Source organism: Amblyomma mixtum, chromosome 3 (assembly GCF_055824585.1).
Source record: "Amblyomma mixtum isolate Tamu chromosome 3, ASM5582458v1, whole genome shotgun sequence".
In the NCBI taxonomy this organism is placed as follows: domain Eukaryota; kingdom Metazoa; phylum Arthropoda; class Arachnida; order Ixodida; family Ixodidae; genus Amblyomma; species Amblyomma mixtum.
Window position 1 is genome coordinate 337,629,755 of NC_143014.1, and position 20,090 is coordinate 337,649,844.

Here is a 20,090-nt window from a genome sequence, read left to right on the forward strand (position 1 = left end):
AAAGTACAGCCTTATACAGGCCGCTGGGTCTGCTTCTGGAGCGCGGAGTACACGGCACGGTTTGCATTGCCAGACCTGCAGTGCTCTTGAAGGTGAACGGAACTCTTGTCTTCATTCCTGCTGCGGAGTTGACTTATAACACAAGAGCCCCACTACATGGCTGAGCAGCGAAGCCTTATTTGAAGCCTTACAGCGAAACATTACATGAACATGGCTGCATTGATTAATTGTCCACCCGCCCTTCATGGCCCCTCTTTAAGGATGGCAGACACACTTCAAAACTTTTATCGTTCTTGGTCGATCGAAGCACAATGGTTTGGTTTGGTTTATGGGGTTTAACGTCCCAAAGCGACTGAGGCTATGAGAGACGCCGTAGTGAAGGGCTCCGGAAATTTCGACCACCTGGGGTTCTTTAACGGGCACTGACATCGCACTGTACACGGGCCTCTAGAATTTCTCCTCTTAAGAAATTACAGCCGCCGCGGCCGGGATCGAACCCGCGTCTTTCGGGTCAGCAGCCGAGCACCATAACCGCTGAGCCATCGCGGCGGCCGAAGCACAATGAAACTCATCATATTGGCATTGACTGTAAAAGTTGCACAATCTAACACGATTCTATAACCCGCACCTCCTTTCACGAAAACTGAGAACCAGTGGAGCATACCAGTTTCATTCGGGTAAAGAATCGAAACAGCTCGATAAAGGTCCTGGCACCACTACGATATACATCTGGATAACCGTTAAGCCTACATGCGTTGAGAGAAGGCCAACGACTTCGCTGTGCTTTTCGATTTTTTTTTGCGTTTCGAGTTCGTCGAATCTTGCAAGCATCAAAATAGATGCCGGTTAGTGAGGAGGCGCCTTAAAATCTTAACTGCCGTAGGGCTCCTTCCTCCCATGTAGCGCTTCTGCCACGAACCGCCAAGCATGTTCAGATTTTCCCCCTAAGTAACTCGATCCGAAAGGCTTAGCCAGAGCCTCCTTGATTAGACCCGCCTCGGGTCACTACAACGATGCACCACAGTGCTTTACAAGCACCCCGAACGAAACCGCACCTACCGGTACAGCTGGCACTGGCAACGCTGGCAGAAAGTCGGGTCCAGCGGGAACCGCAGGGTCGCCGTCGCGAGGCTTCGGTGAGGATGCGCCGAACGGCCGGCCGGGAACGGAAACTGCGGAGACGTCCGCAGGCTGCTGAGCTGCGGACGTAGTTTGTGGCGGGACCAGGTTGGAGACCGCGGTAACGTCTTCAGGCTATTGCGGCGAGGACACAACCGGTGGCGGTGAGCCCTGGTCAGGGGCCACGGCGTTGCCGTGAGGTTGTTCCGACGAGGGTACAGCCAGCGGAGGGACCTCGTTCGAGACCACGGCCACGTCCCCAGGCTGTTCAGACGGCGATGCAAGAGGTGGCAAGTCCTGGTAGGAGACGGTGGCAGCGTCCTTAGGTTGTTGCAATGAGGACGAAGCTGGCGGGAGGGGGTTCGAACCCGCGGGAATGTCCTCAGGTTTTGGCAACGGCGGCGCATCAGGCGGGGCCGAGGTGGGCTTGGAGAAGGCCGCGACGTCGCCGCGTACGCGTCCGCCATCTTGGGCGACGTCGCTCTTGCTGGCCTTCCGGCCCGCATCGTCAGCGGGCGCTGAAGACCGCCGTTTCCCGCCGCCCTCTGATATGGAAGACTTGTGGCCACGGCTCCTAGCGAGAAACCTTCGAGCGATCCTTGGGCGTCGACATGGCCGGCCGTTGATGATGATGATGATGTCCTCGGGCTGAATGGCACATACCCACGGTGGGGGATTGGCCAGGGTGCACAGCGGATACAAACGCACTCATGTACAGGTGATGGAGCATATTTAAATATAAAATTTTGGGACGCAGAGCTAGAATTTGTACAAAACAAAAAATACGGAGGAAGAAAAGTTGTGAATTCACATTCTAGCAGAGGAATCGACCAGTTGAAATTATATAATCGTGAATAGAATCGAACACTGGTTTCAGGGCATATCCCTTGGCGCTTGCCCCGAAGGATAAGAGAATCGGAATAGATAGAGGAAGCCCAAGCCGAGCGAGGGGGATCTCCAAGTAAATTCTACGGAGAGCAGCGAGCCGCCGGCAGGAGAGGAAAAAATGTTCTATAGACTCAATTTCGCCACAAGCCTCACATAGGTTGGATATCGAAAGCCCCGATCGGCATAAATAAAGATTTAGCCGCGGTATCCTGCAGCGCAAAAGGGTCATGGACACCTCACATTCCCTCGAACTGCACATCCGCACACTCCAAGGAAATGCCAGGTGTTGAAAATCCGCTGCAGCGAGGAGAGGTTCATGGCTCAAGGTGTGGAAACGTTGGAATCGCTGAAAGCGTGCTAGAGTCAAGTGAACAGTATTTCGGACGAAAGGGACAATAGGACCATCAAGGGCAGACTTTGCTAAAAAATCAGCCGTCTCATTAGAAACAATGCCACAGTGCCCAGGGACCCAGTGAAAGCGAACTTCTGAAACATGTGCAGGAATAAAAAATTGAAGGGAACGGCTCATAGGAGTATCACTCGAGGTTTCGAGCGCTGCCAAAACAGAAAGGTTGTCTGAGAGTATAATAACCCGAGTGATACTGCATGGGAATGGGAATCCTTATTAAGGCCAACTCAATGGCCAGAAACTCAGCTACAAAAATAGGGGTATAGTCAGGGGCCCGAAATGAGAAGCTCCAATCAAGAGCCCTTGAGTAAATACCAATAGCGGCCTTTTCATTTTGCTGGGAGGCATCTGTATAGACGGCAATATGGTTAGGAAAATTGTCTAGGTACTCCTCTATGAGCCCATTTAACATATTGGCGGGCAGGTTCTTAGCGTTCCTTGGGAGGATGTTATCAAAGAAGACTGCCGTGTCATCCCGCCTGTGGTTTACTAGTACTAAAGATCTCATTGAAACAGAAATATTTGACAGCAGGGAGTTAGTGAACACCACCTGAGGGAGCTTATACCGAGGCCAGGGAGTACCAAAGAAGAGAGTTGGGTTCGTTGTAAATATAGGGTTAGCCAATCCAGGAACAGGCTCCAAAGACCTTAAAAATGTCCGCACAGTGATAAGCTCAAACCGGGAATTGAGATCAGGTATTCGCGCCTCGAAGTACAACACAGCATTAGCTACTGATTTAGGCAGACCTAAGCAAAGTCACAGAGCGCGTCTCTCCATAACAAACAGGGGTTCACGCTTGTACTTTGGGCACCCAGAAAAGAGAACGAAGCCGAATTCAAGGATTGGCCGTGCATAGGTCTTATAAAGAAGTAGTAGAATGTCTCGTCGCGTACCGAATTTTTTCTTGCTGATCCTCACCAACCGGCCAAGGGCACGCTCACCCTTAAGCGCGATGCTTCTAATGTGTGGCCGCCAGTCTAAATGCGGGTCATATATTATACCCAAGTATTTTGTTGAATCAACTTGCAGGATGAGGATAGAGTGATACGACAGAGAGATGTAAAGAGGGGTTGCTTGTGGGAAAACAAGGATGGCACACTTGTTCACATTTAAAGTTATCTTTATGCTGTCTAGCCAAACTTCCAGAGCACTTAAATACTCTTGCAGTAATTGCTACAGGACATGAATGTCTTTGGCAGAAGCGAAAAAAGCAATATCATCCACATACACATAAAATTTTACAGCTGGGTGAATAGGGATATCACGCATTAGTATGTTAAACAATAACGGAGAAAGAACGGAGCCTTGTGGGACACCTCTAGACTGGGCGTATGTTGCAGAAGTTAACGTACCCTTAGAACAAAAGAACGCTCTATTCTTTAAGAACTCTCCTATCCACGCAAAGAGGTGCAAAGGAGGTTGTACATTAGCCAGTTTATGAAGCAAAATGCTGTGTTCAACGCTGTCGTAAGCCTGTGCAATATCTGAAGTAACCAGAGCTGATACCTCATTTTGCCTCATAGCAACCTTAATACGGCCCTCCAAGTCTATGTGCGCGGTCCAAATCAAACACCCCCGGCGGAAGCCAATCTGAGCCTCGCTAAAACCTTGAAGACTCAGAATATGACTCGTGAGGCGGCTCAAGACTACCCGCTCTACAAGCTTAACCAAATTTTATGTGAGAGCAATCGGCTGAATATTGTCGAGATCAAAACCCTTCCCCTGCTCTTTCAGCAGTAAAATAATTTTCGCTGTTTTCCAATTTTGTGGAATCCAGGCTTTTTCCAAAGACCAGTTCACAATCTGCAAGAGGTACGGGGCAAAGTCTTGCATTAGGATTTTAAGCATGCCAACTGTTACTCCGTCAATCCCAGGGGCAGCAGATTGCAGGCAATTAACTACAGACGCTAAATCAGATACAGATACCTTAGTGAAGTCTCCACCCAAATGAAACGGGGTTGATGGAAAGGTAGTGCGAGCTCAAAAACGCACAGCAAGGCCTTGGGCTATGGACTCTAGTTTATCTTTTTCGTCCCGAGGTGGCAATACTGTGGACTGAGAGATGTGAGAAGAGGGCAGCACATGAGTACGTTCCATGAATCTATAAAGAGACTTCCGGTTGACAGGATTAGACAGATAGGTGTTCAGGCTGGCATTGTAATCATCCTTAGCCTTCGATATTGTTCTTTTAAAAGAGGCTGCAAAGAATTTGTAATTTATCCAGTTCTTTGGGCACTGGTTGTGCGTTAGACTCTTCCATGCAGCTTTCCTTTGACGATAGGCTTTTTCGCAGTCGTCATTCCACCAACTGGAAGGAGTCTTATTTTCAACGCCTGACCGGACTGTAAAGACTGCTCGCCGAGAGGCGTCTAACACAGAATTTAATACTTGAGGGCCCCCGTCAGATTTATCGGAAGGGGCAACAGACGAGAGGGCCTCACCTAGGAGGTTCTTGAACAGTATAGTATTTATAAATTTTTGTGGCGAACCAGTCGCCCTGACTGGACTGCACGCAATAGTGAAAGTGATTGGGGAGTGGTCACTGGACGTACCGCAGTCAACTGTACACCACGAAGATACCGCTGTACCATTAACTGCTAGCGTTAAATCAATAGCTGATCGAGAATTAGCCCTCATGTAAGTTATGGCGCGACTATTGTAACAGCACACGCCGTTTGCTGACATCCAAGACCAAATTAATTTCCCGCTAAAGTCTGATCTGAAACCCCAAATTACATGATGAGAATTGAAGTCCCCAGCTAGAACTACTCGTCTGCTGTTACGCAGTAACGCATCAAGCTCATCCGTCCTACGGACTCCTGCGGGGAAGTAGATATTTGCCACCGTAACAGGGGCGCACTGCGGAATAGTGATTTCAACGGCAAGTATCTCACAATCAGGTCTCATAATTTTGTGAGACACTTTAGCACGATGATACAGTTTCGTTGAAATCAATGTTAGTAAGCCCCCACCCCGCCGTTTGGGCGATCATTTCTAAAAACCGAGAAATTTTTAATTGAAAATGGGCGATTAGGATTGAGCCACGACTCCTGTATTAAAATAATGTCTGGACTATGTTTTAGTATAAGCTGCTGTAAATCGGGGAAAGAAGATGATATAGAGCGACAATTCCACTGGAGAACAGATATTCCCGCCATAACAGCCTCTTTCAACACATCTGTTTTCTTTGAAATTCCAGGCGAACTTTTCTTAGTCTTACCATGATGATGGTCAGATTTCGAAGGAGAAGAGGAAGCACGACGCTTCTGAGATGGAGTAGTCATTTCAACATCTGACTCACAAGTGTTAGAGAGGGGGACTTGGTCAGAGTCATTTACACCCACGGACGTGGAGGCAGAAGGGGTGGTGGGCTGAATAGCAGCAGTGGCAGAGGAGGGAGGACAGATAGACGAGTTGAGGTTATTTAAAGCCGATGAAGCAGCCTGCGCGGAAATGACCTGGGACAAGGCATCGCTGAACGTACTGATCATGCGGTCAAGTACGCCAGCAACAGCCTTCTCCACCGCAGCAACAACGGACTTAGTTAAGGCTGCCTCCACATCAGCAGTGGTCGTGCGGGCAATACTTGCGTATGAGCACTGCCGTCTGTCAAGGCGGGCGTATGCATCAGCGCGCGAGCACCTGTCACGCTGAATAATGTCCAAGACGTTCTGCTCATCGGCACGCTTCGGGCAGGTGGGGTCGTCAGCTGTGTAATCAGAGTGGCAAAGACAGCAGCTAAGCGACTCAGAAGTGCAAATGTCGTGTGCATGATCACCGCCACAAATGCGACAGCGCGTTACGGACTTGCAAGATTTGTCACTGTGACCGAACCGCCAGCAATTCTTACATTGTAAAGGACGGGGCTGCAGTGGGTCTACACGGTACACAATAGGCCAAACTTTGATCTCGGACGGACAAGAGTACCCTGCAAATATTGCAATAACCGACTCCGTTGGTGTTCGAGAGCCTCCAGCCTCTCTGCCGCAGCGGTAAACTGAAAGGATCCCAACACCGGCGTCATGAAAGTCTGCAAGAATTTCCCCTGGTGTAGCGGAAGGATCCACAGCGCGGATAATTCCTTTTACGCAGGCTAGCTGCTCAGGGATGAATACCTTCACCGGTAGTGAGGCGAAAGAGGTGCACTGCCGCAAATCGGCAACGCAATCCAAGTGAGCCGATTTGCATAGAATTCCTCTCTTTCCAAATGGTCGCACCTCCGAAATCTCAAGATAGTGGCTGGTGGCTGCCTTCAGCTGCTCCTGGATCAATCGAGAGTATTTTATTTTAATTACACCATCTCCTACAGGGACCAGCGCCACAGGGATTAGCTTGACACCGTTTTGACTAAAAGATGTTAGCGGCAGATTTTCAGCCGGTAAACTGGCGAACCAGGTTACCGGACCTGAGCCCGGAGAAGACATAGCCATGGCGGAGAACCTGCAAAGCCTTCGAACCTACATCCAAAGGGGGAAAGACCTGACCAAATCCCCCACTCGCGGAACGGCCTCACCAAAATTTGAAGACGGCCAGAAGACGCAGAGGCAGTCCGTGGAAGAGCAGCACCAACGGGGAGGAGAGGGAACAGCAGGACTCCGTGCAGCCGTGGCACACGATGCGCCGGGAGACAGGAGGTCGTTGTTCAGCAGTAAGCCTCGACTCCGCGTTCGCTTCGAGAGGGCAATAGCCAGCGTGCCGTTCCTCCGGCGTGCCGGCCGTTACGCTTGATAATCTTCTGCTTCTTGCTCTTCAAGCCACGCTCGCGCGAGCGCACGAGGTAGGGTTCGCGTGGCTGGAACGGGTGATGATGACGGAAAGACTTTTTACTTGAAACTAAAACGGGCGGTTGTCCCTCTGCCTGTTCCAGGAGTCCATTGTACCTTGCAGCCGTTCTTGCCCTTCCGGTCAGCTCCGGCTGAACTCTCGAGTCCGAGCTGGACAGCACTCATTCCCACCGCTCATTCACCGTTCTTTCGTCCTTTCTATTTCTGTGTTGTTTCGGCAGGCACAGTATCTTGCAATGCAACGCATGGTGCTGAATGCAACACGCCATAGAGTTGTACACAAACCAGAAAAAACGATGGAGAAAATGGAATGCGGTGATCATCATAAGCGATAAAATATGACTACAGGAAAAGATATTCAGAGCCTTGAGATGGCTTCATAACTGTCGCATTCCTTTTTTTTCTTTTGATTACGCTTCTCCTGGTTCATTTTTTTATATGCGCCATGTGTCAAATGCAAAAAAAAAAAAACATATCCCACAACTGACATCAGAAATAGTGTAATAGATGAAAAATAAATAAGGTGCATGCATATTACATTCAGGCAACCCTAATTTTATGGTGAAACTTAATCTTTAGGCGGATTCACAATGGCGAGTCGCAGAGGTCGCGCACAGGTTTAAATTTATTTATTATGTTCGCTCCCCACTTTCTTAGTGCTTCAGAAACCGTAACTAATTAACCGATGATGATAATGATGATGAGTAAAATGAGGTAAGCTCTCCTGGCTTCTCCTTATAGTAATAATTATAGGCAGTAGCGAAGTAATATTGAAGGACTATTAATGCGAAAGCCTTTAATGTCTCATCGTTGTAAGCAGCAGTTGTCGACAGATAAAGTCACGCATTTCAGTTGGTCGAAACGGTCGTGACGTCACAGTGCGCCAATTTCAAACGGGGCCAATTGTACTTTGGCTAGTAACCATGCAACCAATTGAAGGGACCATATAGTGATGCTCCAAGTAAGTGGGACTGAGCTTAGTTAATTGCTTAATTACACAATTAGCCTAATTAACTTCTCTAGTCAGGCCATATAAATAAATAAAACCTAGTAAGAAATTGGTCGAGCTCGGGAATCGAACCCCGGTCTTCGCAGTGCGAGACGAGAATGCTATCCACTCCGCCATGCCAGCTCGATGGTTTGGAATGAACAAAGGCACGTCTAGTGAATACGGTGTCTTCGCTCACTGCCATCCTCCTCCCTTTCCTTCCGGCGAGGTTTAGGTGTCCACCGAGATATGAGAGAGAAATACATTTCCTTTCCTCAAAAACCAATTTACCGACGAGCGTAGAACCGAATGGGCGATGGCGTTCTATGGACTCCCTGGCAGCGTTGCAAGACGCTCTCGCGTTCCACTCTTAGAGGCGAAGCTTAACATCTTAAACACACATCAGTGACCACACTTTAGGTCAAAAAAGTGCACCCCCCCCCCCCCTGAATTTTGACGGGTGGCCACCGAGATATGTGAGACAGTTACTGCGTAATTTTCTTTCCTCAAATACAATCTTCATTTTCTTCATTACGGGCCATCGTTGTCTTTCTTCTTCCGCTCCCACTTCCTCCCTTCCTCTACGGTGCAGTTCAGGTGTCCACCGAGATGACAGAATTACTGCGCCCTTTCCTTTCCTCAAAAAGCGTTCAAAGGGCAAGGCATCACGCCGAACGGGTAGTGGCGTTCCGTGGACTCCCTGGCAGCGCTACAACACGCTGTCGCGTTCCGCTCCTAAAGGCGAAGCTTAAGCTTAATTAGCAGTTAATTAGTATTCAGACATTAATCAGTAATTAACAATTAATTAGTGTTTTGTCATCACTTAGTAATTAGTACTCCATTACATGTGACGCCACCAGTGCCACAGAAGCACTGAAAGTGGTGCGGAAAACGCTTTCGCCTCTACGCAGTTTAGACAGTCAAAGTGCCCCCTGAATTTTTTGTTTGGTCACCATCGCTGTCTCCACTGCTAGAAAACGTGCTTAATTGCTGTCGGCCTTTTTCTTTAGTTTTTAGATTTTTTTTTCATTATTTGGTTCTGTCCCGTCTCTCTGAGCATTCAAATATTCTTTCTCGCTCTGTCTGCGATTGAAGTGAGAGTCAGAAAAAGGCCGTTAGCAATTAAGCACGATTTCTTAGTGTTGGAGACACTGATGGTGACCAACAATAGTCCTGCAATATTACTTCGCTCCTGCCTATTAATATATCTATAAGGAGAAGCCAGGAGAGCTTATCTTATTGAAGTGAGAGTCTTCAGATCGGAAATAGCGTTTTTTACAAGATAAATCGTGTTTGTATTTAGAAATGTGCGTACAAGCACCATAAATTACTTCCAAAGTTATAGTTGCACCGCTAGCATTCTTCTTTGAGCTCGTATTAATATAATTGCACAAGTTTTCTTTTTATTCTGTTCATCTCAGCTTCCACCTGCATTCCACGGGCTTAACGGTGGCCATCCATGAACATTTCACTCTTCGTTCTCTCTACCACCCGTGCCAGCAAGAAGCGAAAGCGGGCATCAAAAAGACGATGGTAAACGAAACTCAGAGGTTCCTCAAAAGCGTGTACGCTTCCCGAGGATTGCAAAAGAGGCCGATCGCCATCAATGTGTCACGCTGTGGTGACCGGGCGAGCGGTGTCCTTGGCTCAACGTAAATTAACTAACATTAATTAGGTTGGTTATGGTGCTCGGCTGCTAGCCCGAAAGACGCGGGTTCGATCCCGGCCGCGGCGGTTGAATTTCTTTGGAGGAGAAATTCGAGGCCCGTGTACTGTGCGATGTCAGTGCACGTAAAAGAACCCCAGGTGGACGAAATTTCGGGAGCCCTTCACTACGGCATCTCTCATAGCCTGAGTCGCTTTGGGACGTTAAACCCCATAAACCAAAGAAACCAAAACCATTAATTAGGTGCGACAAGTCGAACTATATCCGAGAGATGCTCCAGAAGAGCTCACCGTTGTGCATTGCCGTGCGGCGCCGTGGCTTAGTTGGTTAAAGCGCCTGTCTATTCAAAAGGAGATCGTGAGTTCGAATCTCACCTATGCCTTTCCGTTCTCTTTTTAACTTGCAACCAGAGCAGACATACTTAACACTGCTGTGGGATCGAAATTATTTTGTTGCATGTCCATTCGTCTTGTTTCACACCACGTGACAGCAGGCATGACAGCGAGAGAGGCGGTGAAGTTTTCTACCTTAAGGAATGGTACTGCATAATATATGGTACAGTATGGATTTTGAAGCGAAAAGCTTCACTAGGGTAGTCAACACCGAGGCTAGCGTGGGCCCCGTCGTCAGAAAAAGCCACAGGTGCGCATGCGCGAACTTCGTGGCGTCATGGCGGACCTCCCGAACCAGATAAGTGGTGGTGGTGTCCCCCTGCAATACACTGTGCTTTCGCCCAATATTTCGTGCTTAGCAATGCTAATCAGCCAGCTAAAAGGTGTAGGGCAGATTACACTGTCCTGGAAGACTGATGACACAGCGACGCTGTTTAACTTTGGTTCGACTCTAATTTGCTAGTAGCGATTTGCTGTCGTCGCAAACGTTCTTCATTGGTTTCCTATGGCAGCCTTAACTACTTACGACGACTCACACTTCCTGGACAGCCTTAAATGCCCAGAATGCGCATATAGAGTTCACCCTGAAACTTGAAAAAGACAGCGCATTACCTTTCTTAGATGTACTGGTCCGCTCTGATGAGGGCGCCCTCACCTTCTGGGTCTACAGGAAGCCTACGCACACAGGTCGCTACCTCAATTTTATGTCTTGTCATCCGGCCGGCCACAAGACGTCAGTGGTATCATCTTTAATAACACGTGCCGTACGCATCTGCTCAGATGACAATTCATTAAAAAATGGCTGTGGCTTAGCCTGGTTAAGCCCGGTAATTGCAAAGCAATATCCGTAGTTACGCCATGGTTCAGCTGGTAGTGTAGCTGGTGGTGGTGCTTGTGGTTAGACTTGTGGTGCTGCATCGGTTATACAATCCAATCCAATACATTGAAATCCAATCCACTCCAATGCAATCCAATCCAATATAATCCAATCCAATGCAATCCAATCCAATGCTGAAGTGGTCGTGTGTAGATTACCGTTATCCCGGTGTGTGATGCGCTGAAAGGCGCGCCGCGCGCGGCGGGCGCCGGAGAGGCGCGGTTATACTCCGACGTAGAGCGCGCGCGCGTGCGCGCGCGGCACGGCGACGTCATGTCGACGAAACGCGACCCTCTATACTCTAGCGGCGCCCGATCGCCAGCGGGTTCGGCGGCTTCCGGCGCGGTCTGACAGCGCCCGGCGCGGAATGCAGCCGGCTGCATTTCGCGCGGGCCGCGCCGAGAGCGCGCCGAAGCCGCCCGCCCAGAATGCACAGCGCGTGCCTCCCACGCCACTCCTCCCCTCTACGCCCTTCGCCATTCGCCTCCTCTCCCAGCCGGTTTTCGAACGAAGAACGTTCTGCGCATGCGCTGCCTCGCGTCGGAGCGGCTGGACTGTAGAGCTCCCGAACTGCGCCTGGCGTAGCGTCGCCGATCAGACGTACCCGACCACAACCGGCTTTCGCCCGCGCGCCGAAAACGTCGGAGTATAACCGCGCCTTTAGGCAGCAGCTACCAAGCGCGGCCTCGCCTCGAAACGGCACAAGTTGGGCCCCTGGTTTTTGCGGCAGATGGTATGACGTCATAGCAGAGGTCAAGATAAAGCTCAGTGGTAGCTACCGCGGCCTCGCCACGCGAGGAGCTGAAAGTGAAAAAAGTATTGCTTTCGCAATAAAAACGAACTGAGGACGGTCCGCCGGGAGCTGACTTGCAACGGCTATCCTAGTCGCTTTATCTGCAAAATTGAGAAGGGGATATTGAAGTCGGAAACAGAGAGCGACAAGACGTTCCAGGCACGTGCAGCCATTCCTTACGTGCGGGGAATCAGCGAGGCACTTGCGCGCGTATTTTCAAAATACGACCTGCGCACTGCCCGCAACCCGACAAGCAAGCTCCGCAACCAGCTCGTGAACGTGAAGAGTTTCCAGGTGTCATATACAAGATACCATGTGCTGGCTGCCCCCAGGTGTACATTGGTGCGACGGGAAAGTTCACATGATGGCTTAATGAACAAAAACGTGACTAAAGAAATAATAATCACGCGACTAACGCCATTGCGCACCATGTGCGAGAACATGGTCACGCGAGTGACTGGGACCACGCCACTGTTGTCGCGAAGGAAAGTAATGTGTCATCTCGGCGGCTGCTGGAATCCCTAATCATCCAATCGACACCAGCTACCATGAACCGGATGCAAGGAAATATGCCACCAATCTACGCACGATCGTTACGCCCCGTGTAGCGTATATAAGTCGCGGCGCTTCCTGTCCCACTCAGTGATCAATGCACCCGTACGAGGTTCTGAAACGGCTCAAAATTTCTTGACTTGGTCAGTCACCGTATTCTTTTTCCTTTAACTCAGTGCCTCACCAGACGAATTTTCGTCAAACTGTTGATTATATTATCCTGAAAGAAGAAAAAAATACACTGGCCGCTGAAATCAATTCAGCGATATTTTGCCGAGATGTGGTCACATGGTAGGCTACAGTGATTCTTGCGAGTTGCACCGCTAGATGGCTTTTCGTGCAATTTTCATTAGCGCATTACGATAATAAATTCTCGTTTCCCTAATACTGCAGTGCTCAATTTTTACAATTTGAAGCATGACATTTTCATTTCCGCCATAATTTCATGTCACGTTTTTGGTCAGTGTTCAGTCCCTTTAAAGCTTTTCTTTTCTGTTTTTTTCTTTCCCCCATGCAGAATATATTGGACTATTGGTACCTTCTCGGCAGCCGAAATGGAACATTACGACTACTCCATTCGAGGCTTCGTCGACGTATTACCCCTGCTGTCCCCGTCTCCGGAGTTGGACTTATGCAGTCAAAGCTCTGCCAATGAGCCACAAGCCTACCAGGAGCTGCCGCTGGACGTTTCATCCAGGATTCAGTCAACGTCCACACAGTGCTCGTTCCAGGCTTCGTCGCAAGCCTCCAGGTACCCCACGACCCAGGCCGCGAAATCCTTCGGCTCGATCACTCTGACGAACATCCGTACATCTTCGGATAGCAGCAACTCGTCTTCCCCTACATTTTCTGAAAGAGTCACCGGCGGCTCTGCCTCTGAGGGGGGTCCTCCTGAGCAATGCGCCAGCACCGTCGGTCCGAAGAGACGCCGGAGTTACGGTCAGAATAACTACAAGGACTCGGCTTATTTGGAGCGACGCAGGAAGAACAACGAAGCTGCCAGCAAGTCCCGGGCTGCCAAGAAGGCCAGGGAGGTCGCCTGGGTAGACCCGCTCGTCGAGCTGGGAGTTCAGCACACAAGGCTCAGCTCAGAGTTTGAAAAGGTCATGAACGAAAACAAAGAGCTCATGTCCGAGCTTAAAGAGGCCAGGGAGGTGACTGCGCTCTTGCGAGCCGCATCAGCATGCTCGCGAATGTAGGCGCTGAGCTCTGGCATTGGTTTTCCATTTTCCTTGCCCCTACATGCTGCAGGTCAAGGCGGGGTGGTATTTAAACGGAATAATTATGCCGTTCAATCAACCCCACCTCAACCCTTCCTCAACTCCCTGACTTCCGAGATCGACGTGAAATATTGTCACGTTGTAGTGACGGCACTCCAGCGGTCAGGAATACAGCAACAAGGCTTGCAAACGAAGCTCTTTATTTGCGCTGACTTGCGCCCGCAAAAGAACTGAATCACTCGGCGGCGGCGTATGCAACAAACGTGCTCGTCAGTCGTCGCACTTCGAATGCGCGCTGCTCGCGGCATCGTTCAATTTAAAGTCGGCAAGGAAACTTTGAGATAACAGGTCGACATCATCTAGAGTAATCTGGAAACACGTAGATGCAGCTCGGCATGGCTCTGATCAATCGAGATTAGTCCGGTCGCTTCTCGCGTCACGAACACAAATGATAACACCCCTTTCCTGCGGCCTTGCGCGAACGAACGGACACTTCAATGATACGTGGCATTATACAGCACATTGCGCTTGAGATATACGGTATATGACACCGATCTAGGCCGTTTTACACGTCTTGACTGGTGTATGCTTTCGTCCTTCAGTATGTCTTGTATAACACCTGTGTTTCTTTGAGGTATATGTAATGCACGCTCAGTGTTTTCTCACCTTACCACTTCATCATCATCAAACAGAATTTCGGAAATAAAAGTTCTTCTCGGAAAATTTTTGCTGCAGCGTGGGTCCAGACGTGTTATCTCGGCTTTGGTTCCGCAAGCTGCAACTCCTTTAAGGCCGATTCACACGACGGACCGTTCGCCCGCGGCCCGCGCACTACGTGTGCATACGTCAGCACTTTGAGAGGCGCGCTGGATGCATGGATGGATGGCGGCCGACAGCGCGCCCCTCAAAGTGCTGACGTATGCACACGTAGTGCGCGGGCCGCGGGCTAACGGTCCGTCGTGTGAATCGGCCTTTACCGGCAATTGCGGCTACGGACTGGCGCGGCGATAGTGATTATGGCAGTGTCATCAGGAAGGCGACGCATGCTCAGATGCACGCTATCTCAAACCAGACGTTATCAGCAGGCTTAGCGCATGTACAGTCGGCGACAAAATTCTCCAGGACGCGTTATCGTGAACGAAATTCATTAGCTGTGCGATTAGCCGCATGCTGGAGACCACACTTGTCCAGCTGAAAGTCGGACTCGTGCGCTTTGATGTGTGCTAATGATAGCTAACATGCATGGCAGCTTTTATAGTATGTGCAGCCAAAAGATGGCCTTCCGAGCACTCTAGACAGATGTGCGGACGACTGTACAGTAGAAATAGGCACGTGGTTACAATCGAAGTTACAAATTTTGAAACAGATTCTTTTGCGACGCAGATATTGCATGCAATACAAAATGCCCAAGCATAATTTGCCTTGCAAATCATTCTGCACTGTCTGAGACACGACTTTCATGATACTCCTGTTGGCGTGAAATTGAGTAGCATCGATACGCATTCCAACTGGACACATTTCATGACAGCAAAACATTCCAGTAAAAGAAAGCGAAATATTGCATATGCATTTTCATTCACATGTTATTGCCATTGACCACACTCGCAGCCCTTCGCTTGGTCTACAGCACGGTGTTAGAAGTACTTTAAGTACTTTTAACACCGTGGTCTACCGTCTCCAGCAACGTTTCAGGAGGCTATTTGTCAAATTTCTTGATTGTAGTTGTTTCCGTATCCAAATAACAGTTACCAAAGAGACGAAGCTGAGTCTACGCCAACCGCAGTGCGACGCCTTATTTCACTGACGCCTGGTAATTGTTTATGGTTTATGGAGGTTTCACGGCCCAACGCGACTCAGGCTATGAGGGATGCCGTAGTGAAATTCTCCGGAAATTTCGACCACCTGGGTTTCTTTAGCGTGTACTGACATCGGACAGTACACGGGCCTGTACAATTTCGCCTCCATCGAAATTGCACCGCCGCGGCCGGGATGGAACCCGCGTCTCTCGGGTCAGCAGCCGAGCGATATAACCACTCAGCCCCCGCGGAGGCTTTGACGCCGGCGGTAATTGAAGGCAGTGCAAGACAGCGTACCCTTTCGTCGTCTCGCGTAGGTGTGGTGACTCAGCCGCGCCGCACGCGTAGGTAACCACCACGGCTACTGTCGTCGAGTGTAACAATCTGACACAAGAGGATTCACGTAGGCAGACCATCGACACTGGCCAAGAAACAAGCGGGAGCTCACGTGAGTGGGGCAGGTCTCCGAGGTTATGAACCCAAAACCAAACACTGTCGGAGCGTTTTTGCTGAATCGCAGCCAAGTTACTAACACATGAAGCAACACAACGCCGAAGTGACTGACGGTGCAGAGCTCGTGATAGCGCCCGAAGCAACGCGTCTTATAAGTTGCTCGGGAAACACGCCAAAGACGCGCCCCGCTTGCTACGGGTCAATGCTTAACGGCCGAGCGATTTGAAATTTCAGAACGGATAGGGAGCGAGAGTGACCAGAGAGAGAGTCTTCCTTCTTTCCGAGTCTTCTCGCTATTTATGCGTATGCCAAATGTGGGGTTCTTTCACTCTTTCCGCTCATATCTTTGAATTCCCCTCTACCTACACGTGGCAGCGGTGGTGGCTCAGCTGGAGCCAGTCGACAGGCCCGTGCAATTTCATTTTCACCCTTCTTTCAGTCGCAACAACAATACGGGTGGGTCGTCGAGTTAGCCAGGAGGAAAGTAGCAGCCGTTTTTTTGTGTCCTTGCAATAGCCCCATAAAAACGTTTAGTTAATTTTACCGCTTGTCTCTTGTCCCTTGGTTGTTTTGAACCTCACCTGAATTACCCACTAATCCGAATTAGCAATCTTGCTCCTTCTGTTCACGTGTAATGACGGCAGTAGAAACTTACTCCCGTGTTGTTGTGCTTGGTGCCTATTTATTATTAATAAAAAATAAAAATGGAAGGAAAAGGCGTTGCTAACCGCAGTATCTGCCATCGAAACTAGAAGCACCTGAGCTGCCGCTCGCGGGAATTAAAAAAAGGGAGAAGGAAGGAAAGGGGGAGCGATAGAAGAAATGACAGGGGTATACGGCGGCAATATACGCTATGTAGAAATACAGGACATTGAAATAATCTTTCGCCCTTGCCTTGTCATTTGACGCAACCACCACGGGGAGGCGCGCATCCTCGCCGCCCATTGGCTGTACATCAGTGACGCCCAATAGTTGTGGAGGAGAATCGCTCCCATGCAGCCCACCATAGCCGGGTTTAGGCTGACTGAGAGCAGTACGTGATCAGCGACGGTGGGACGACTTCGTCAGCTTTTCGGTACGTGAGTGTTTTCTACCAAAACTGGGCACTCCCATAACCGCTCCTTGCGCGATTTTCTTTTTGCCTTTTGTATATTATTTTTCGTGTGTAGGCGTCGACTTTAAATAGTTACGATATTATTTATGGTGTTTACGAATGGCACGAAGACGCGAGAAAAAAGGTACGCCCCTAGTCTGCCAATGTAAACCGAGGGACAGTGGTAAATGTCTAGAAATTCAAATTGGAATTTGTTGTCATTTGCTGTTGGCATCATAAGAGTTAGAGCTTCTTGTTTGTGCACTTATTTTGGCAGCTTTATTTCCTGCCACCAAAAGCCAGAACGTGCACCGTCTGCATGTTGGTGACGTATGCCATTGCAGGAAGGCTGCGGTCAGTTGACCTGGTTCAGTTTTTTTTTGTCGACTATCCTAGAACCCAGAGCTCAAACAAGCAAATCTGCCCTGTTTATTTTAATTACATGAACGACCGTTTCATACGAGTCGCTACTAAGGGGTCGCTTATAAAAACAACTAACTTTTTTGTTCTTGTCGCGCATTTTGTTCTTGTTCGTTTTCCAGCAGTTAGTGTTAAGTATATGCGCTATCTCTCCAGTAGGCGTTCCAGGAGTCACGAGTCGTCCAGGAGTCAACCGACGCCCACACAGTCATCGGCCAAGGATACGTCGCAGGTCGGCCGGAACTGCACTAACGACGCCATCAGATCCTCAGGATCGAGCACTGAGACGAACATCCGTACATCTCCTGACAGCAGCAACTCGTCTCCCTCCGCGGTCGCTCACTGCGCCACTGGCGGTTCTGCCTGCGTGGGGGGTACTCCAGAGCAACGCGCCAGCACCGCCGGTCCGATGAGACGCCGGAGTTCTCGTCCGAAAGACCACAAGGACACGGCTTATTTGGAGCGATGCAGGAAGATCAACGAAGCTTCCAGGAAGTCCCGGGATGCCAAGAAGCCCAGGGAGGACGCCAGGGCCGACCTGCTCGTTGAGATGGGAGTTCAAAACGCAAAGCTCATCTCAGAGCTGGAGAAGGCCATGATTGATAACAAAAAGCTGATGTCCGAGCTTAAAGACGCCAGGGAGGAGATTGCGCTCTTACGATCCGCATCAGCATGCTTGCGAATGTCGGCGCTGAGCTCTGGCATTGGTTCCATTTTCCTTGCCGCTACATGCTGCAGGTCAAGGCGGGGATGTAATTGAACGGAATAATTAGCCGTTCATTCACCCCCACCCTTCCTCAACTCCTTGACTTCTGCGAGCGATAGACGTGAAGTACACAGCACATTGCGCTTGCAATAGATGGTAAATTACACCTATATAGGCCGTTTTGCCTGCCTTGAGTTGTGTATGCTTGCGTCCTGCAGTATGTCTTATATAACGCCGTTGTGTCAGTGAGGTATATATAAAACACGCCCAGTGTGTTCTCACTTTCCCACTTCTTCATCTAATCAATACCGTGGTAATTAAACGGAATTGCGAAATAAAACATTTCGGAAAACTTTTGCTGCAGCGTGCGTCCAGGCGTGTTATCTCGGCTTTGGTTCCGCGTGCTGCAACGCCTTTACCGGCGATCGCGGCGGCGGACCTGCGCGGCGATAGTGATGATGGCAGTGTCACCAGGGCGGCGAAGCGTGCCCAGATGCACGCTATCACAAACCATAGGTTATCAGTAGACGCAGCACATGTATATGCAGGCAAAAGCTGGCCTTTCGAGAGCTCTACACAGACGTGCTGACAACTGTAGAGTAGAAATAGACGCATGGTTACAGTCGAGGTTGAAAATTTTGAATCAGCTTTCCTGGGGACACATATTCCATCCAATATAAAAGGCACAAGCATAAGTTGCCTTGCAAATCATTCTCCATTGCCTGGGACACGACTTTCATGGTACTCCTGTTGGTGTGAAATTGAATAGCATCAATACGCATTCAAACGGAACCTATTCCATGACAGCAAAACAGTCCAGTAAAATAAAGAGAAATTTTGTATATGAATTTCCATTCACCTGCTTTTGCCATTGACCACACTCGCATCCCTTCGATTGGTATACAGCCTCCCGCGACGTTTCGGCTCTTTGTCAAATTTGGTTACTGTACTCGTCTCCGTACCCAATAACAGTTACCAAAGAGACGAAGCGGAGACCACGCCATCCACACTGCGACGCCTCATTTCACTGACGCCTGGTAATTGTTTATGGGTTAGGAGGGTTTCACGTCCCAAATCGACTTAGGCTACGGGAACGCCGTAGTAAATTTCGACCACCCGATGTTCTTTAACGTGCACGGAATTCGTTCTGTACACGAGCCTCTAGAAATTCGACCGTCACGACCAGGATCCAACCCGCGTCTTTAGGGTCAGCAGCCGAGTGCCATAAGCACTGAGCCACAGCGGAAGCTTTGACGCCTGGTATAACTGAAAGCAGCGTAGGCAAGCGTACCGTTTCGTAGTTTCACGTTGGTGTGGTGACTGAGCCGCTCCGCACACGAAGATCGCAAGCAGCAGGGTAACCACCACGGCTACCGTCGTCGACTGTAACAAGCTGAAACACAAGAGGATTCACGTCGGCATCGACGCAGTCCAAGGAACAGGCGGGCGTTCACGTGAGTGGGGCAGGTCTCCGAGGTCAGAAACAGAAAGCCAAACATTGTCGAAGCGTTTGGTCCAATTAAACTACCAACACATGAAGGAACACAGCGGCAACGCCAAAGTGACTGACGCAGCAGAGCCGATGACAGCGTCCGAGGTAGCGCGGTTAAAGTTGCTCGCGAAACACGCCAAAGACGCGCCCCGCTTGCTACGGGTCAATGCTTAACAGCTGAGCGATTTGAAATTTCAAAACGGATAGGGAGCGAGAGTGACCAGAGAGAGTCTTCCTTCTTTCCGAGTCTTCTTGATCTTTATGCGTATGCCAAATGTGGGGTTCTTTCACTCTTTCCGCTCATATCTTTGTATTCCCATCTACCTACACGTGGCAGCGGTGGTGGCTCAGCTCGAGCCAGTCGGCAGGCCCGTGAAATTTCTTTTTCACCCTTCTCTCAGTCGCAACAACAACGCTGGTGGGTCGTCGAGTTAGCCATGA